Source organism: Rhincodon typus, chromosome 6 (assembly GCF_021869965.1).
Source record: "Rhincodon typus isolate 14 chromosome 6, sRhiTyp1.1, whole genome shotgun sequence".
Taxonomy (NCBI): Eukaryota; Metazoa; Chordata; class Chondrichthyes; order Orectolobiformes; family Rhincodontidae; genus Rhincodon; species Rhincodon typus.
In genome coordinates this window covers 12552212-12570160 of record NC_063337.1, presented here as the reverse complement: position 1 = coordinate 12570160, position 17949 = coordinate 12552212, and the positions used below count along the sequence as shown (strand labels likewise).

The following is a 17949-nucleotide window of genomic DNA, read 5'->3' as shown; positions in this document are numbered from 1 at the left end:
TGTGTTCATCCAGCTCTACACCTTGTTATCTCAGATTCTCCAGCATCGGCAGTTCCTACTATCTCTCTACAGTAATGATATCTGGACTTTAGAGTTAAGTCATGAGGAGAAATTAGACAAATTACGCCTCTATTCTCTAGAATTTAAAAGTTAAGAGGTAATCTAATTGAGGTTTTCAGAATTGTAACAGGAAAAGACAGGGTAGATAATCTATTTCCACTGGTTCAAGATTTTAGATACTAGACCATAGTCTAAGAATTAGGGCCAGGCCATTCAAGAGAGATGTTAGGAAGCATTTCTACATACAAAGGGTAGAGGGGGTCTGGAACTCTCTTTCTCAAACATCAGTCAATGGCAATTTAATTGTTAAATTTAGATCTGCAATAGACAATTTTTCATTAAGCAAGAGTATCAAGAGATATGGGCCCAAGGCAGGCATATAGAGTTAGGAGACAGATCAACCATGATCTTATTGAATGACAGAACAGGCTTGAGGGGCTGAATGGTCTACTCACATTCCTATGTTCCAATGTTCCTATAAGCACTGTAGTATAAGTGTTCAGCACTATGGCTGGAATGTTGTCAGGGCCCCTGGCCTTTGCAGTATCCAGTATATCCAGCCATTTCTTCATATCATGTGGGGTGAATCAAATTGGCTGAAGTCTGGTAGCTGTAATGCTGGGGACCTCTGAAAAAGGTTGAAATGGATCATCCACTTGGCACTCTTGGCTGAAGATTGTTGTTAATACTTCTGCCTTATCTTTTGCACTGATGTGCTGGGCTACCCTATCATTGATGATGAGGATATTTGTGGACCTTCCTCCTCCAGTGAGTTGTTTAATTGCCTCTACCATTCATGACATGTGGAGAAGTTAGATTCATTCTGTTTTTGTGGAATTGCATAGCCTTTGCTGCTGATGCTGTTTGGCGCGCAAGTAGTCCTGTTTTGTAGTTTTATCAGGTCAATACCTCACTGAGACATGCCTGCTGCTGGTCCTGACACCCTGCTCTGCACTCTTCATTGAGCCAGGCTAGATCCTTTGGATTGATAGTAATGTTTGGGTGGGGTATATGCTGGGGCAATAAGGCTGCTGATTGTGTTAGAGTTAATTTTGCTGCTGCAAGCTCACAATGCCTCAGAGCTGCCCAGTATTAAGTTTCTCAATCTTTGAAGTTTGCAGTTCAAAGTCTATACCATTTAACATGGTGATAGCGCCACACGACATGATGGAGGGTGATATGTTGGGACTTCATCTCCACGAGGACTGTGTGGCGGTCACTCTTGGCCATACTATCATGGACAGGTGCATTGGCAGTGAGGGTGAGATTAATATGTTTTACCCTCTTGTTGGTTCCCTCACCATCTGCCACAGACTCATTCTAGCAGCTTTGGCTTTTAAGACCCGACCAGCTCAATCAGTAGTGCTGCTGCTGAGCTTCTCTTGGTGCTGGACATTATAGTCTCCCATCCAGAGTACATTTTGTACCCTCGCCATGCTCAGTGCTTCCTCAAAGTGCTGTTCAACATGAAGGAGTACTGATTCACCACCTAATGGAGGACAGTATGTAGTAATCAGCAGAAAGTTTCCATGCCCATGTTTGACCAGATGCCATGAGATTTCCTGTTCAGAACACCCAGGACAACTCCCTCCTGACTCCCGTGTACCATTGTGCCACAAGATGGGATTGTCCTCAAGGACTAATGTTTTTCTGTTTACCATTATTGAGACTAGCTTTACATTTCAGACTTATGACTTGAACTTAAACTCCATCCAATGATGTGGTTGGGTTTGAAAGCACATTCCCAGAGCTTTAAGATGGATTGCAAGATTAACAGTCCAGAGGCAAAAAAAGACTTGTAATTATGTCATGCCCTTTAACAAACTGACTACTTCTTAAAACACTTTTGGCAAATCGTTATTTTGAAGTCTTGTTATGATTGGAGTGTGGGAAACATGACAAACAACTTGCACCCAGCACAAACTCCACAAATAGCAATGAGATTGGTCATACATTAAGCCGTTTCATGATGTTGTTTGAAGGATAAATCTGCAGTCTTTCTTCAGAATAGTGCCTTGGGGTTTTGTTTTTATGTCTATCTGACACTCTGTTGAACATTTCATTCAAAAGACATCTGAAAAAGGGCCATCTGAACCTCAAAACATTAATTCTGTTTCTCTCCCCACTGATGCTGCTAGTCCTGTCAATTTTCTCCATCATTTTCTATTTTTAATCTGAGAGGGGGATCTTTCAGTGAGAAAGTGCAATGTATTTGTGGTGAAGTTTAGGAGATATTGGAACTGAATATAAAACACATGTTCACCATCTAACTCCAAATTATATACTATAGAACGATTTCTATTCATTGTAAGATGGATTTCTTACACAATGCACAAGCGAGGGTGACTGAAAAGATCACACAAACAGCCTAAAGTAAATTATAATTAGTCACAGCAACAAGAATGAAAGCCACCTTTCTTGCAATCCAGTGAAAAGCTACAGACGTGTTCCTTTAATGTGTTAGTTTCTTCACCCAAAGAGTGGTGAGCCTGTGGAATTCATTACCACAGGAAGTAGTTGATGCCAAAACATTGAATGTATTCAAGAGGTGACTAGATATAGCACTTGGGGCGAATGGGATCAAAGGTTATAGGGAGAAAGCAAGATTAGGATATTGAGTTGGATGATCAGCCATGCTCGTGAAGAATGGCGGAGCAGGCTCAAAGGGCCAAATGGCCTCCTCCTGCTCCTATCTTCTACATATGTTTCTAAGTTTCTAGTTGAGATAATGAGTCAGAACGAGGAGCCACAGTTGAGTTTCAAAAGTGTGTGATGTGCCAAGAGTACACGTTCAATGCAACAATGGTAAGAACATCATTTCACTGGGCAAATGGTGATGAAGACAAGGGTAACAGTGACTTCATGGTAATCAGTAGCAAACTTCACATAATATAGCACCTCTATTGCAGTAAAATATGCTAAAGCACTTCTCTGGACAATAATCAAATAAAATCTTTCACTGGGTCGCCTGAGGAGTTATTTGGAAATCCAACAAAAGATTTGGTTCAAGAGGTAGGTTTCAAGGGATATCTTCAAGAGAAGCAGACAGACTTAATGAGCTAATTTCAGAGCTTAGGTTCACAGTAGCTAAAGACCCAGCTGCCAGTGGTGGTGTGCTTAAAATTTTGGGATGTAGGAGAGGTCAGAATTGGATGAGTGCTGATATATCTAAGGAATTGAGGGCTGGAGGAGGTTAGAGAGATAGGGATATGTGAGGCCAGGAGTGATTGGTTATCTGAAATGGGGCTTTTAAAGTGGGGCATTGCTCAATTGGGAGCCAATGCAAGCACAACAAGTGATTGGGGAATGGAACTTGGTATGAGTTAGAAAACAGGAAACCAAGATTTGAATCAAATTGAGCTTATGGATGGTGGAAGATGGGAGGCCGACCAGGACTGTATTGGAATAGTCATTTTGAGAGGAAACAAAGGGAGGAGTGTGTGTTTCAGCAACAGGCAGAGTTGGACCATTTCCCAGAAGTGGAAATTGTTGACTTTGGTGATGACAAAGACAAAAACAAAGACAAGGAATTCCTGGAAGCTTGTTTATCAACCCCTGGCATCATAATCAAACATATTGAAATCAACCCCACCTACAAACCACAATGAAGCAAAACCGGAAACAGGACTAACCACCATAACACAGGAAGCCAAGCAGCATCAGAGGAGCAGGAAAGCTGACGTTTCCGGTCAAGACCCTTCTTCAGAAATGGGGGAGGGGAAAGGGATTCTGAAAGAAATAGGGAGAGAGGGGGAGGCGTATAGAAGATGGATAAAGGAGAAGATAGGTGGAGAGGAAACAGACAGGTCAAAGAGGCGGGGTTGGAGCCAGTAAAGGTGAATGTAGGTGGGGAATTAGGGAGGGGATAGGTCAGTCCAGGGAGGACAGACAGGTCAAGGAGGCGGGATGAGATTAGACTAGATGAGGATGACCTGTCTGTCTCCTCTCCACCTATCTTCTCCTTTATCCATCTTTCATCCGCCTCCCCCTCTCTCCCTATTTATTTCAGAATCCCCTTCCCCTCCCCCATTTCTGAAGAAGGATCTCGACCCAAAACGTCAGCTTTCCTGCTCCTCTGATGCTGCTTGGCCTGCTGTGTTCATCCAGCTCTACACCTTGTTATCTCAGATTCTCCAGCATCAGCAGTTCCTACTATCTCTACCCACCATAACGGACTGGACCATATAAATTCAGAACAGAACAGTACAACAGTGCTTCAACAGAGGCTAGACAACTCTGAAGATGTCACGTAGAAGGGGGCTGAAACGTTTGGACAAAAACCAGTCGGCTCAGTGAGCCAACCAATAACACCAGCCACAACCCCAGCTACAGAACTTCGTTAAAACATCAAAAAAAGTCTTTTGGCTAGAAATTAATCTTAGGCTGAATGTAAGTCCAGTTCCGGGTCAGACAGGGAGGTGAATCGAGTCAGTTGCTAGACAGGGAGTTTGTGGTGGAGACCGAACATCAACAGCTTGGCCTTTTCAGTACTTATTTTGAAGGCATTTTGCTATGACCAGAATTGAATGTCAGATAAGCATCATGATAATTTAATGGCAGTGGAACCATCAAGAGAGTTAGTGATGGGTTAGAGCTGGATATCATCAGCTCACTTGTGTGAATGAATGTGGTGTTTTCGGATCTGTGGCCAAGGGACAGTAGATTACATACGGGAGCGATCTAAGGAAAACACAAAAGCAATAATGTTGAGAACAAAGAGAAATTTTTGGAGGTGAAACAATGAGATTGCTTAGATTAGGAGGAATAATGCCAGCTAAGAGCAGTGTCACTCAGATAGACAACACTGGAGTGGCCTTGGAGTGAGATGGGGCATTATCCATGTCAAAGGTGTAGACAAGACAATAGGGACCTTTGTCACAATCATGTTGAATGATTTTGATAAGAGGTTTATCAATGCTGTGGCAAGGGAAGAAAATTGATTGAGGGCATTCAGATATGTAGTTCTCGTTCACATTAGATCAAACTTCAGTTTAGCTGGTGGCAGCCAGTCCAAAAACTTGGGAGAGGAAAGGCAGGTTGGAGATAGGTCTGTAGTTTGCAAGGACAGAAGAGCTTTGTGAAGGGAGAATTATGTGCCAATGCTGGAAAACATGACTAGGGAGGGCAATAATACCTGAGGAGCAGGAACCATTAAAAACATTAATGAAAATGGAGATCAAGAAAGGAACTTGGGTGGTCAGTAGAACAGTGACAACAAGGTGCAGGGCTGGATGAACACAGCAGGCCAAGCAGCATCATAGGAGCAGAGAGGCTGACGTTTCAGGCCTAGACCAGTGAGATAGAGTTGAGGGAGCAAGAAGGTGGATTTCATTGACAATATGAAGTCAGTGAGGGAATGAGGGCAGATAGAAGAAATTGTAAGATGTGAGTACAGGGCCAAGCCACAGGGAGGAGCTTGTTGCTCCTGGGCTAAGGGAAAGGAGGGTGCAGGGGGGAGGCGGGAATCAGCAGAGGCAACTGAATGGACAGTCTTACTCTTAATGACAAAGAAGTTCAAAAGCTCTTCAGAGATAGTAGGAACTGCAGATGCTGGATGTTCTGAATGTAGCTCTTCATTTGTGGTTGGCAGTAAGGGTGGAGGAGACAGAGGGGAGGGTTTTGAGATGATTTGCAGTAGAGAAAATTTGCAGACTTAATGTAGCATGATGCATATACTCCAGCCAGATCTGACAATGAATGGCTAAAATATTTTTCCATGATATACAATCAAGTCAGCAACCTTGGACGTAAGAGAACAGAGATGAAGGCACTACTGGGTGAATAGCCAGGGTGTGTGTGTGTGTGAGAGAGAGGGAGAGAGAGAGAGAGAGACAGAAACGTGTTTGATCCAGAGGATCAAAGATGGAGATCAGGAAGCTATTGAGCAGTTGATAGCTACAAAATGCTGTGGTAAAAGGAAAACCAAAGGCTTGAGAGATGGGGTCTTGAAAGCGTAGCTGCTAGTGAATTGAGAGCAAGTTGTTTTAGAGTCATAGAGTCATAGAGATAGACAGGACTGAAACAGACCCTTTGGTCCAAATTGTCCATACTGACCGGATATCCTAAATTAATCTACTCCCACTTGACCGCATTTGGCACATATCCCTCTAAACCCTTCCTATTCATATACCCATCCAGATGCTTCTTAAATGTCGTAATTCAACCAGCCTCCAGTACTTCCTCTGGCAGCTCGTTCCATACACGCACTTGGATACAACTGAACCACAGACTGCAATCAGTAAAGATAGACAACAGCAACTCCTCCACGATAATCCTCAGGACTGGTGCCCTGCATGGATGTGTTCTCGGACCCCTGCTGTATTCACTTTACGCCCATGACTGTGTAGTCAAATTCCATATAAATGCCATCTACAGATTTGCTGATGACACCACTGTTGTAGACTGGAAATCAAACAATGATGAGTCAGAATACAGGAAGGAGATAGAAGTGCTTGGTGTCGCGGTGCAATGATAACAATCTCTGTCTCGGTGTCAGCAAAACAAAAGAACTGATCATTGACTTCAGGAAGAAAGGAGGGAGGCACATCTCTATCTATGTAAATGGAGCTGATGTGGAGAGTGTCAAGAGCGTCAAGTTCCTGGGGGAGACGATAACCAACAACCTGTCCTACACCTCCCATGTAGATGCGATGGTCAAGAAGGCACAATACACCTCTTCTTCCTCAAGAGACTTAGGAAGTTCAACATGTCCATAAGGGGACCCTCATCAATGTTTACAAATGCATCATAGAAAGCATTCCATCTGGGTACATAATGGCCTTGTATGGCAACTGCTTCACCCAGGACCGTAAGAAACTACAGAAGGTTGTGTGCACAGCCCAGACCATCACAGGAGCCAACCTCCCATCCATGGACTCCATTTATACCTCTCGATGCTGCAGGAAGGCTGACAACATCATCAAAGACTCCTCTCACCCTGGTAATACTCTCTTACAACCTCTTCCATCAAGCAGAAGATACAGAAACTTGAACACATGCATCAACAGGTTCAAGAACAGATTCTTCCCTGCCGTTATTAGGCTGCTGAATGTACCTCTCTAATTTCAACCTAATGTTGACCCTGCTTTTGTGTACCTCCTGTGCAGCCATAACCTTGTATGCCTCACTCTGTCTAAACATCCTATGATTTGTATGTTTTTGTTTGTTATGATCTGCCTGTATTGCTCGCAAAACAAAACTTTTCACTGTACTTAGGTACATCTGATACAGATATACCCACTGTACTGTTGGGTAGGTAATTCCAGGATTTTGATTCTGTGACAGTGAAGGAATGGTAGGAATATATTTCCAAATCAGGATGATGTGCAGTTTGGATAGGAACTTGCAACTGGTGTTCACATATATCTACCGTCCTTGTCTTTCTAGAGGGTTTTAACTGGTGTTTTTTGAAAAACCTTGCAGAGTTACTGCAGTGCATCTTTGTAAGTGGTACAAGTGGTTGCTACTGTGTATCAGTGATGAAGAGTGAATGCTTAAATTGATGGATGAGGTCTCCACCAAACAGATGTTTTGTCCTGGAGGGTGTTGAACTTCTTGAGTATGTTGGTGCTGCCCTCACCCAGATAAGTATTCCATCACATTCCTGACTTGTGCCTTGTAGAAGGACATTCTTTGTGGAATTGGGAGATGAGTTGCTGTCACCAGGATTCCTAGCCTCTGAGTAGCTCTTGCAGCCCAGCATTCATATGGCTAGTCCAGATCAGGTCCTGATCAATGGCAACCCTAGGATGCTGAGCATGTGGATTCAGTCATGGCAACGTTATTGAATATCACTGGGGTAATGGCTAGGTTCACTTGGTTGCAGACATTATTTGCCTGTTACTTGTGTGGGGATGCGAATGTTATTTGCTATGAATAGCACAAGGCTAAAAACAAGGCAGCAGGTGATTTAAGGTACTATAATGCAAGATATAAAAACTGAACTGCAAGCAGTGTGATCAAAATATGATTCCGCTGAGTATACGGTACTTTCACTCACCATGACTAATTGGTCTGGTTTTAGGTGCAGGATATGATTTTATTTCCTTTATGTCACCACAGTAGTTCAGAAAGAAATAATCACTGTTGCCCTTTCAAAATTTTCATTAGGATGAGTGATTCAGAACTATCTTTCCTTGACCTTCTCTCTGATGACACCAACTTCTAAACTACCCCAATAATGGGATTTAATGCCCCCACCCAACCAGGGGAAAGAGAGAAGATCCCACTTCTCACCAGCATCCTTTGGTCAAGCACAGGGAGGTTAGAAGGTGAATTTCTTGCCCAGAAGCCAACTGAGGGCAAAAGTAGACAAATAAGGTTCACTTAAAGGGCCTCATTCCTATCAGCTGTAGGTGTGGGACATGGAATCTCATAGAAAATTCACCCAGAAAATCCTGTTGGGCATGCTTGTGGCCTATTAGAGAGGTTTGGGTAGAGGGGGATGGTGGAGGAAATCCCGGCAGACAGCTCCGATTAAACAACCTGGAATTCGGACAGAGGAAGGCAATCCTTGCTGCCAACCTCCCCTATCCAGCTCACTTGCACGCCACCCTGCCAACTAGGTATCTCTTGGCAGGAATGAATCACATGTCCCCTGTGAAAGGCTGAGCACAGTACCGGCAGTGGCCCCGGATCTTTGTGGCGCTGTGAGTATCAGAGAGCTGCCAGCCTCTGATTGCCCTCCACCCTCTGAGGGGTGGGGGTGCAGAATAGGATATCTGCTCTAACCGGGGATTAATTCACTGGGAAGGCCCAACACTGTCCACGTAAGTGCCTGTTTGCCTTAAAGTAACATCCTGAAAGTGGTCTGCATCAGGGTTCATACCAGTTTTGCAGCCAATGGGCTTGGCAATTAAATCCTGCCCGAATGCAGAATTTCTTCAGCCAGGGGGTCATAGCACTGTCATTGGGAGGTGCAGGTGGAAGAGCAGGATCAGACTTGGCTTTAATACTGAGCTCCTGGAGCATTACATAGAATGTACAGTTCAGAAAGAAGCCATTTGCTCCAACCACTTAAATATCCTGATATCTTCCTCATCTTAATCTAGCATCATAACCCTTCAGTCCCTCCTCTCAACTATCCAGCTTCCCCTTAAAGCATTAATCCTATTCATTTCAACTCCTCGCTGTGACAGAGTTCCACATTTTTGCCACTTCTTCAAGCAGTGTAGTTTCTGCTCTGGCATCGGAAACTGACTGGAGTGAATGAAAAATGGAAGTGATTCAAAAATGATTCAAAAATGATTCAAAAGTGTCTGTCTGTTCCGGGAATTAAATGCAGCATGAAAACTCCCACAGACCCACTCCATGGTATAAGAATATTCCAGCTCAAACAGGCAGCCGTTGATCACCCCGTCAAAGAATTGAAATGTCTTCAAAACTTCCAGTTGTAACATCAGTCACCTGGGGCTTCCAAGGGTTTCCACAGAGAGGGGCCGACTGGCTTACTCTTGTTCCTATTTCTTATGATATTGTGGTTTCACAATAGACACCAACATTTCTTTGCAAAGGAAGCTACTACTGCACAAACCCTTTTCGAAGAAAAACACATGTTGTCAAAGAGTCAACATTCATAAGAGTAGATGTCTTGGTTTGCAAATGTGAGCAAAATAATTTGTTTCAGAATCAAGTGCTGAGTGAGAACTAAGACAGCAGATCAGAACAACAGCTTCTCAGCAAACTAGACATAACTATACATTAAAGATGTACACTTTTTAACTATGATGTGGGAGGGACAAGAGCCATGCCTCTCTCAATTATTGTTCTAGATCCTGGCCTGAACTATAAATTTCTGCCTTTCTAAGTTCTTGCTTGACAATGATGTTTCTGCCTCATTTTGTAGAATGTAGAGTGTAACCATCTTAAAGCGGGGGCACCTTCACAAATGAAAACGTTCTTACTCATTTACAAAGCGACAAAATGAATGTCATTGAAATATCAGACGTGGTTTTCATTCATGCATTAAAAATGATGTGTGTTTCACTCTCTAGAAACTTGCTTACTTGAAACCTTAGTTTGTCAGTTTACTATCCTGAGTGTAAAGTGAGTCACATAGACAAGTTGCTGGATCATGCTGTACTTGGAAAGACCATTTATTTCATCCTTCTATATACTGTCTGCACTAACCTATCAGACTTGACTGCCTGCTGTCCTCCCATTTTTTACTCATTATAAACTTCATCCAAAACTCTGTTGCCATATCCTACTCTGTTTCAAGTGCTGCATGCTCACCTTATCACTGCATTGTTCTCATTGACCTGAGTTCCAGTTTATTAGTCCACTAAATTTCTCAAATGGGAATCTCTTATCCACATGTTTGAATCTATCATCGTGAGACCTCATCTTATATATACAATTGTCTCCAGTCCTACAAGACCTTCACACCTTCAAATTTGCTCTTTATATCCAATGCTATCATATCTAACCTTCAACTTCAACTCCTCTTTCCCACCTGCTCCCCAATTGTCAGACTACAGCTCTGTCTATCACAGCCATAAGAATACTCACTGATGGTGAGTACACAAGCCTTTGAAATAAGTAATTTCTCCTTATCTCAGTCCTAACTGATCAGCCCTTATCCTGAGATTCTGTACCCATTTTGTGAATTCTCTAGCCAGGATGAACAATCTGTCAGGGATGTCAAGCAACTTTAGCATCATCTGAGTTTCAATGCAATCAATTCATACAAATTCCAGATGATCTCGGCCTAATTTACTTCGCCTCTCATCATAGGATAGTCTCCTCATCCCAGGAACCAAACTAGTCAATATTTTCTTATTCACCTCCTTCCTCAGCTATGAATACCAAAATTGGACCCTGTAATCAAGTGATCTAATCAAAGCAGTGTAAATTTGTAGCAATACTTCATTATTCTGCTCTCCAGTCTCCTTGCAATAAATCTAATTTGCCTTCATAATTATTACTTTAATTGCATTCTAACATTCTGTGTTCCTTGTACGAGTACATTCAGAACTCTCTGGGCATTAATATTTAGAAATTTCATGCATCTTATAAGATATTCTGCTTTTTTTGTTCTTAGTACCAAAGTGAATAATGTCACATTTCCCCACACAAAATGCTCCATTTGCTCCCTTTAATTTTGTAGCTCTCACTAGTGACAGCCTACCAACTTAATCATGATTCTATGCTTTTGCTACAGTAATCAAATCTTCATTTATTAATACTTTACCCCCTTTTTAATGTGCGCTTGATTTGTACACTAACCTTTTATTGTGGCACATTATCGAATCTTCTCGAAACTCCAAACCCCCATTTACTACATAATTAATTACACTATCATAAAAAGAATTTAATCAATTTGTCGTTGGCCTTAAAAAAGGATAATCCAGCCAATTGCTGCCCTATCATTTCACTCTCAAGATCATCACCAGTGTTGTCTAGCAACTCTTGCTTAGCAATAACCTACTTGCTGGTCTTCAGTTTGGGTTCCACCAGGGCCATTCAACCCCTGACTTTATAGAGTCTAGGTTCAAACACAGGTAAAAGAATTGAACTCCAGAGGTGAAGCGAGAGTATCTGACCTTGACATCAAGGCTGCACTTGATCAAGTGCGGCATCCAGGGAGTTACCATTGACCAGAAACTGTATTGGACTGGCCATATAAACACAGTGCCCACAAGAGCAAGGCAGAGGTAAAGAATTGCAGCAAGCAATTCACCTCCTGATTCCCCGAAGCCTGTTCACAATCTACAAGATACAAGTTAGGCGTGTGATGGGTTACTCTACCCTTGCCTGGATGAGTGGAGCTCCAACAACATTGGAGTTGAAAGGCAGCGCACCCACAAATATTCACTCCTTCCACCATTGACATTTAATAGTAGCAACGTGTACCATCTACAAAGTATACTGCAGAAATTCGACAACTCTCCTGAGACAGTATCTTCCAAAGCCAAGCAAATTCCATCTAGAAAGCCAAGTGCAGCAGATACATTGGAACACCACCATCACCTGCAAGTTCCCCTCCAAGCTATTCACCATCTTGACTTGGAAATGTATCACCACTACTTTGCTGTCACTGAGCCAAAATGTTGCAAAGTCCACCCCGAGCAATTTGGCTGTACCTAGACTGCAGCGGTTCAAGAGGACAGCTCACCAACACCTGATCAAGGCTGGACAATAAATGCTGACTGAACCAGTGATATGTACACATCACAAATGCATTAAAAATGCTGACTTTGATCATACTCTAACTTTCTGAGTGCTTTGTTTAAGGCTTCCTCAATAAAAGATGTCAATATTTTCTTGGTGACTGACATCAGGCCACTGGCCTGTAATTCCCTATTTTCTCTCTCTCTTACTCTTCTCGCATAGCTGTGCTACTGTTGCTCAATGACAAAATGCTGCAAACTATTCCAGAATCTCAGAACATTTGGGAAATTATAAGGGGTTTATTCACTATCTCTGGAGCTACCTATTTTAGAACTCCAGGATCAACATTGTAAATTGATTGCCCTAATATACTTGCGCATGACAATTCCTTTCTGATTCACAGAGGGGATTGAACTGGAGCAGCAAAAAAAGACACAGAATGGAAAAGAGGAACTGGTTTGACTTCTCAGCAATTGATGAGCAATGAACAGGATTATTTTTAATTGTTCTAGAGAAGGCTCACTACACTCGAAATATTAATTCTGCATTCTCTCTACAGACGCTGGCAGATGTGCTGAGTTTCTCCATCAATTTCTGTTTTTGTTGTAGTCTTAGTCTTAGCTGTGATGGTTCTACATAACTGATACCTGTACAACTTGCTGGTTATCGTGTAAAACGCGATACCTTAGAAATACCATATTGTTTGATGGCACTAGAGCACTACTTGAGGAGACAAATTTGGAGAATCCCTTAAATCAAGCAGCTTTTGACAAAAAAAACACTGGAGGTTGGTTAACACATTTAAAGCACTTGGAATGGGAGATCATGCAGTACCATGAATTAAGGATTGAGTAACAGGCAAGAAGCAGAATCCATTGGATCCCTACAGTGTGGAAACGGGCCATTCAGCCCATCAAGTCCCACCTCCTATCCCATCCCTGTAACCCTGCATTTCCCACGGCTAATCCACCTAGCCTGCACATCTTTGTACTATGGGCGGAAACTGGAGAAAATCCATGCAGACACGGGGAGGATGTCCAAACTCCACACAGCCTGAGGCTGGAATTAAACTCAGGTCCCTGGTCAGTGCTAACCACTGAGCCACTGTGCCACATCAGAGAGCAGGAATAATTGGTTCATTGTCATATTGTCAAGCTGTGACGGGTGGGGAACTCACAGGATCCGCACTTTGCCCCACCCTGAATACAGTACATATCAATGATTCGGATGTGGGGAGAAACGTAATATTTTCAAGTTCACAGATGAGACAAAACTAGCTGGGAAAGTATGCTGTGGGGAAGATGCAACATGTCTTCAGGAGAGTTTGGATAGTGAACAGGAAAGTACGTGGCAGATGGGATATTATATTAAAGAATGTGAAGTTCCCCAATTTAATAAGAGGAACAGATGTGAAGAGTATTTCTAAAGTAGTACGATGTCCTGCAGAAGAGCCACTGGACTCAAAATGCTTTTTCCACAGATGCTGCCAGATCTGCTAAGTCTTCTGTTATTCTTTATTTCAGAGCTCCAGCATTTCGTAGTTCTTTGGTTTATTTTAGAAAAAATATTATTGCCATAGAGGGGATAACTTTCACTTGGTTTGTTTTCAGAATGGTGAGACTGTCCTGTGAAGAAAAATTGGGCAAACTGGACATGTATTCTCCAGAGTTACGAAGAGTAAGAGATGATCACATTAAAACTTACAAAATAGTTAAATAGGTGAACAGGGTGAATGAGGATAAGAGTTTCGCTAGATTGAATGGAGTAGAACCAGGGGACGCAATGCAAAAATAAGGATGAAGCCATTTCGGACTGATATGATTTACTCAGAGGCCTGCAAACCATTGACAGGCTGAATATCACACTCCTGCTGCTATGTTCCCAATTCTAGCTCATTTCCTGACAGCAATGCTTGGCTAGACGCTAGGCAGTCACAAAGAGGTCAGACCACTTGTTATCACACATTGCTTTGTGAGGAACCTCTAATTAGAGGACAATAATGTAAGAATAAGGTGTAAGATACGGATGAGGAATAATTCCTTTTCTCAGAAACCCACTAATCTTTGGAATTCTCTATCCCACAGAGCAGTGGAGACTCAGCCATTGGATATATTTAAGGCTGAGTTCATCAGACCTTTGAATAACATGGGAGTGAGGTGGTATAGTGGATCAGGCAGGACAGTGAAGATAAGGCCACAATCAGGTTGGCCATAAAAACCAAAAGAACTGCGGATGCTGTAAATCAGGAACAAAAACAAAGTTGCTGGAAAGACTCAGCTGGTCTGGCAGCATCTGTGAAGGAGAAAACAGAGTTAAAGTTTTGGGTCCGGTGACCGTTCCTCAGAACTGATAGTGGCTGGGAAATTGTCAGTTTATATGCAGAAAATAGGAAGGTGGATGGTGTAGGGAGTAAACGATAGGATAGAGCCCGAAGAAAGAGAAAGACAGTTGGACAGACAAAGGAGTTGCTAACGATCAGGCTGGGAGGGTGAATAGTTGTTAATGGGGACTGTTAGTGACTAACAACAGGGGTGTGTAGTGGCAGGCTATGTGGTAACAAGGCCTGCTGTGTGAGGTGGGGGGCTGGGACATGGGAGCGTTTAGGCCCTAAAATTATTGAACTCAATATTGAGTCCGGAGGGCTGTAGGGTCCCCAAGTGGAAAATGAGGTGTTGTTCCTCCAGCTTGTGTTGGGCTTCACTGAAACACTGCAGCAAGCCAGAGACAGAGATATAGGCCAGGGAGCAGGGTGGCCATGACGTTATTAGACAATGGAACAGAACTGAACGGCCAAATGCTTCAATTTCTTATGATTTTATCTTTGAAAGTCCAGCAAAACTGTTTCTTCACCTTTAACTGAATGCCGAGAGAAAGTGAAAAAATAACTTTAGAATTAAATTGTTGCAGATTTACTACAAAAGTTAAATTCATGTAAATGTAAGCTAAATCAATAAAACAACATTTACTGAAAGCTTTTTCTTTGGCAAGCTTATACTGTGTCAATTGAAATAACTAATCAAGGTCTCACCGTTAACATGGGAAGAGAAGGGTTTGAGCCAGAGAGAGAACTGTCCCCTTTTCTTTCCGAGACTGGTAACAGGAACGGTCAGGAGCTCTTAGATAGTACAAGTGGCTTCACCTCCAAGTGTATGCGCTTTCATATGCAGCACGGTGCGAAAGCTTCTATTTAAGAGGGAAGTCCCTGTTGATCATGCTGTAGCTGCTGAGGTCACCCTTTAATAAGCAACACTTCCTGTAAATGTCATTTACTGTAATCCCTGAAGCCAGGGTTACTGCATGCAAAGAGCCACTGAACAAATTTCTTATCAGCCAGATTTCATCTACACTAAAGGATTTGGTGCAGCAAATGCATGGGAATACAAATTTTCCAAGTTAAAATGAGTCCCATTCTGTGTCACATTCTTGGAATTATACTAGTCTTTTTTTATTGGAACTGAGTCTAAATCTTCTCACTAACAGGACTTACTACAGCATCTATTGGAATGCAGTGGGCAAAGAAGATATCTCAATTATAACTAAAGATGGGAAAATGCTTCACCTTGCCTCTTCTGCCCTCATCCTAAAAGAAAGCAAACTGCCTGGCCATTAATTCTGATTATCTCTCGTAACAAATTAATATTGAACTCTGTTAATTGTTTACGCTTGAGCACGGTAGTGCTTTTTTTTGTTTGTTCTAGGGAGATGAATATCTTTGGCAAGGCCAGCAGTAAGGGTTATTTCTAAGAGGTGAGCTGCCTCTTTGAACAGCTGCAATCCTTGTAGTGTAACACCCACTGAAGGAATGGCAATGCATTTCCAAGTCAGGACCATGAGCGACTTGGAGGGGAACTTGCAGGAGTTGGCTTTCCCATGTATCTGCTGCTCGTGTCCCTCCAAGACATTGGTGGGTTTGAAAGGTGTTATTGAATGTTGTTGAGAAGTTTGCTGCAACACTGTTGTTGTGTGGTGTACACTGCTGGCACTGTACACTCCTGGCACTGTGCACAATTGGTGGTCAGACTGAATTCTTAAGGTGTGGTGGATGGAAGGTCAAGCAAGCTGCGTGCTTTGACTTAGCTCATTCTGAGCTTTTTGAAAGTCGTTGCAATTTGTGCTGATGCAGGGAATTGGGGAGTATTCCTGATTTTTCTTTCTAATTGCTGCACAGGCTTTGCAGAAATGAAAGACGAGCTACTTTGCTTTTGGCCTGCTTCTGTTTTACACGACACAGCATTTATCTGGCTAGTCCAGTTCAGTTTAAATGTGTTGTTACCATTTTCTTGGAATGATCCTGCTGATTATACCAATCTTATTCTGCTGTGATTGTTGATTGAAGTGCCTCAGTCATCAACATGGGTCGGTGCACTGAAAATAGATGACACAACTTTGTTAGCCAACTTTTTATCTGTAATGATTCCAGTAAGATAGATGAGTGGACATGATTTCAATTTCAACCCTTTAAAGATTACTTTGTTACAAGCTATTGCTGAAGGTTCCTTGAAAGTAAAGAGATAAACTAAAAGAAATTACCAATACCCAGATTAATGTCAAAACAAAAGAATACTGTAAGTAAAAGTTCCCGTTAGGTCTTTGTGGTTTCTAGTTGGGATCATAGAGTCATGGAGATGCACAGCACAGAAATAGACCCTTCAGTCCATGCTATCCAGAAATCCTAAATTAATCAAGTCCCATTTGCCAGCATTTGACTTAAACTCCTTTAAACCCTTCCTATTCATATTGCTTGAATCCTTGGTTATTGAATTGAAATGATTATTACATGAAGTCAGATTCACCAGCTACGAAGACTTCCGGAGTTAAGCAGCTGGTGTTTTCTTGTAACAGTAGATTCAGGAAGTAGGAGCATTGAGAGAGAGACAGAGAGAATTATAGAGAGAGAGATAGAAATAGAGAGACAGCTAGAGAAGGTTTCTAATTCCTCACCATTTATGTGGCTATAGCCCTTTCAGATTGCCTGGACTTTTTTTGGTTTAACTGTGACTGATTTCTGAAGCAAAGTTTTCTCTTAGACTGAGAACTCTCTTCTCTGAAGATATTACCTTCTGGGAAAGGTCTGTTTTAAAGTTGTGTTAGACACTTATGCAGATCAAAGCTCAAAATGGTGGCATGTTATTCTTTGGGAATCAATTGCACTGAGTTTATTTAAAGTTCTTTCTCTTCTTGCCAAATCTCACATTCTCACAGCCACACTGACTGTTTGCAAGCTCCTGTGTAGCTCAATTGGCTGGACAGCTGGTTTGCAAAGTAGAGTGACACCAACAGTGTCATGTTTAATTCCTGCATGAGCTGAGATTATCATGAGTGTCCTGTTTTCTTATACTTGCCTCTTGCCAAAGGCATAGTGACGGTCAGGTTAAACTGGCTCCCAGTCATCTCCCTCTAATCAGAGAGCAGCCTTACGGTCCTTTACCTTTGACATGTCTCTCTCTAATCTATTTGGAACTTGCAATCAGATGAGTTGTAACTTTTAACTTCTTGTGTCTAGTTACAGTCATATTAACATTACCTTTACGTAAACAAAGCAGCCTTTAAAACCGTTTTTTTCCTGAAACGGCTAGATCATAACTATGCTGTGATGACAATAGCCTCTGACGACCTTCAGCTCAGTTACTTTGAATTGTTACTGGTGTTGCTTGATTGCAAATGGAGGTAAAAAATAATCTTTAGTAGAGAATGATGACATTCAGAAAATAATAAGAAATCTCTTCTGCTCTGAAACTGAGCTTCTGTCTTGTGGTTTGTGACATTGTCCTCAGAGGA

At 42.2% G+C, this 17949-nt stretch overlaps 1 long non-coding RNA gene across 1 annotated transcript in view; it reads right to left on the bottom strand.

The window, feature by feature from the left end:
- Positions 1 to 15333, bottom strand: part of LOC109937723 — a 32944-nt gene extending 17611 nt beyond the window's left edge. Inside the window, exon 1 of the long non-coding RNA XR_002261608.2 lies at positions 15200 to 15333. This is a non-coding gene — a long non-coding RNA (uncharacterized LOC109937723). The remainder of the gene's footprint in view (positions 1 to 15199) is intronic.
- Between the last annotated feature and the right edge of the window lie 2616 nt (positions 15334 to 17949).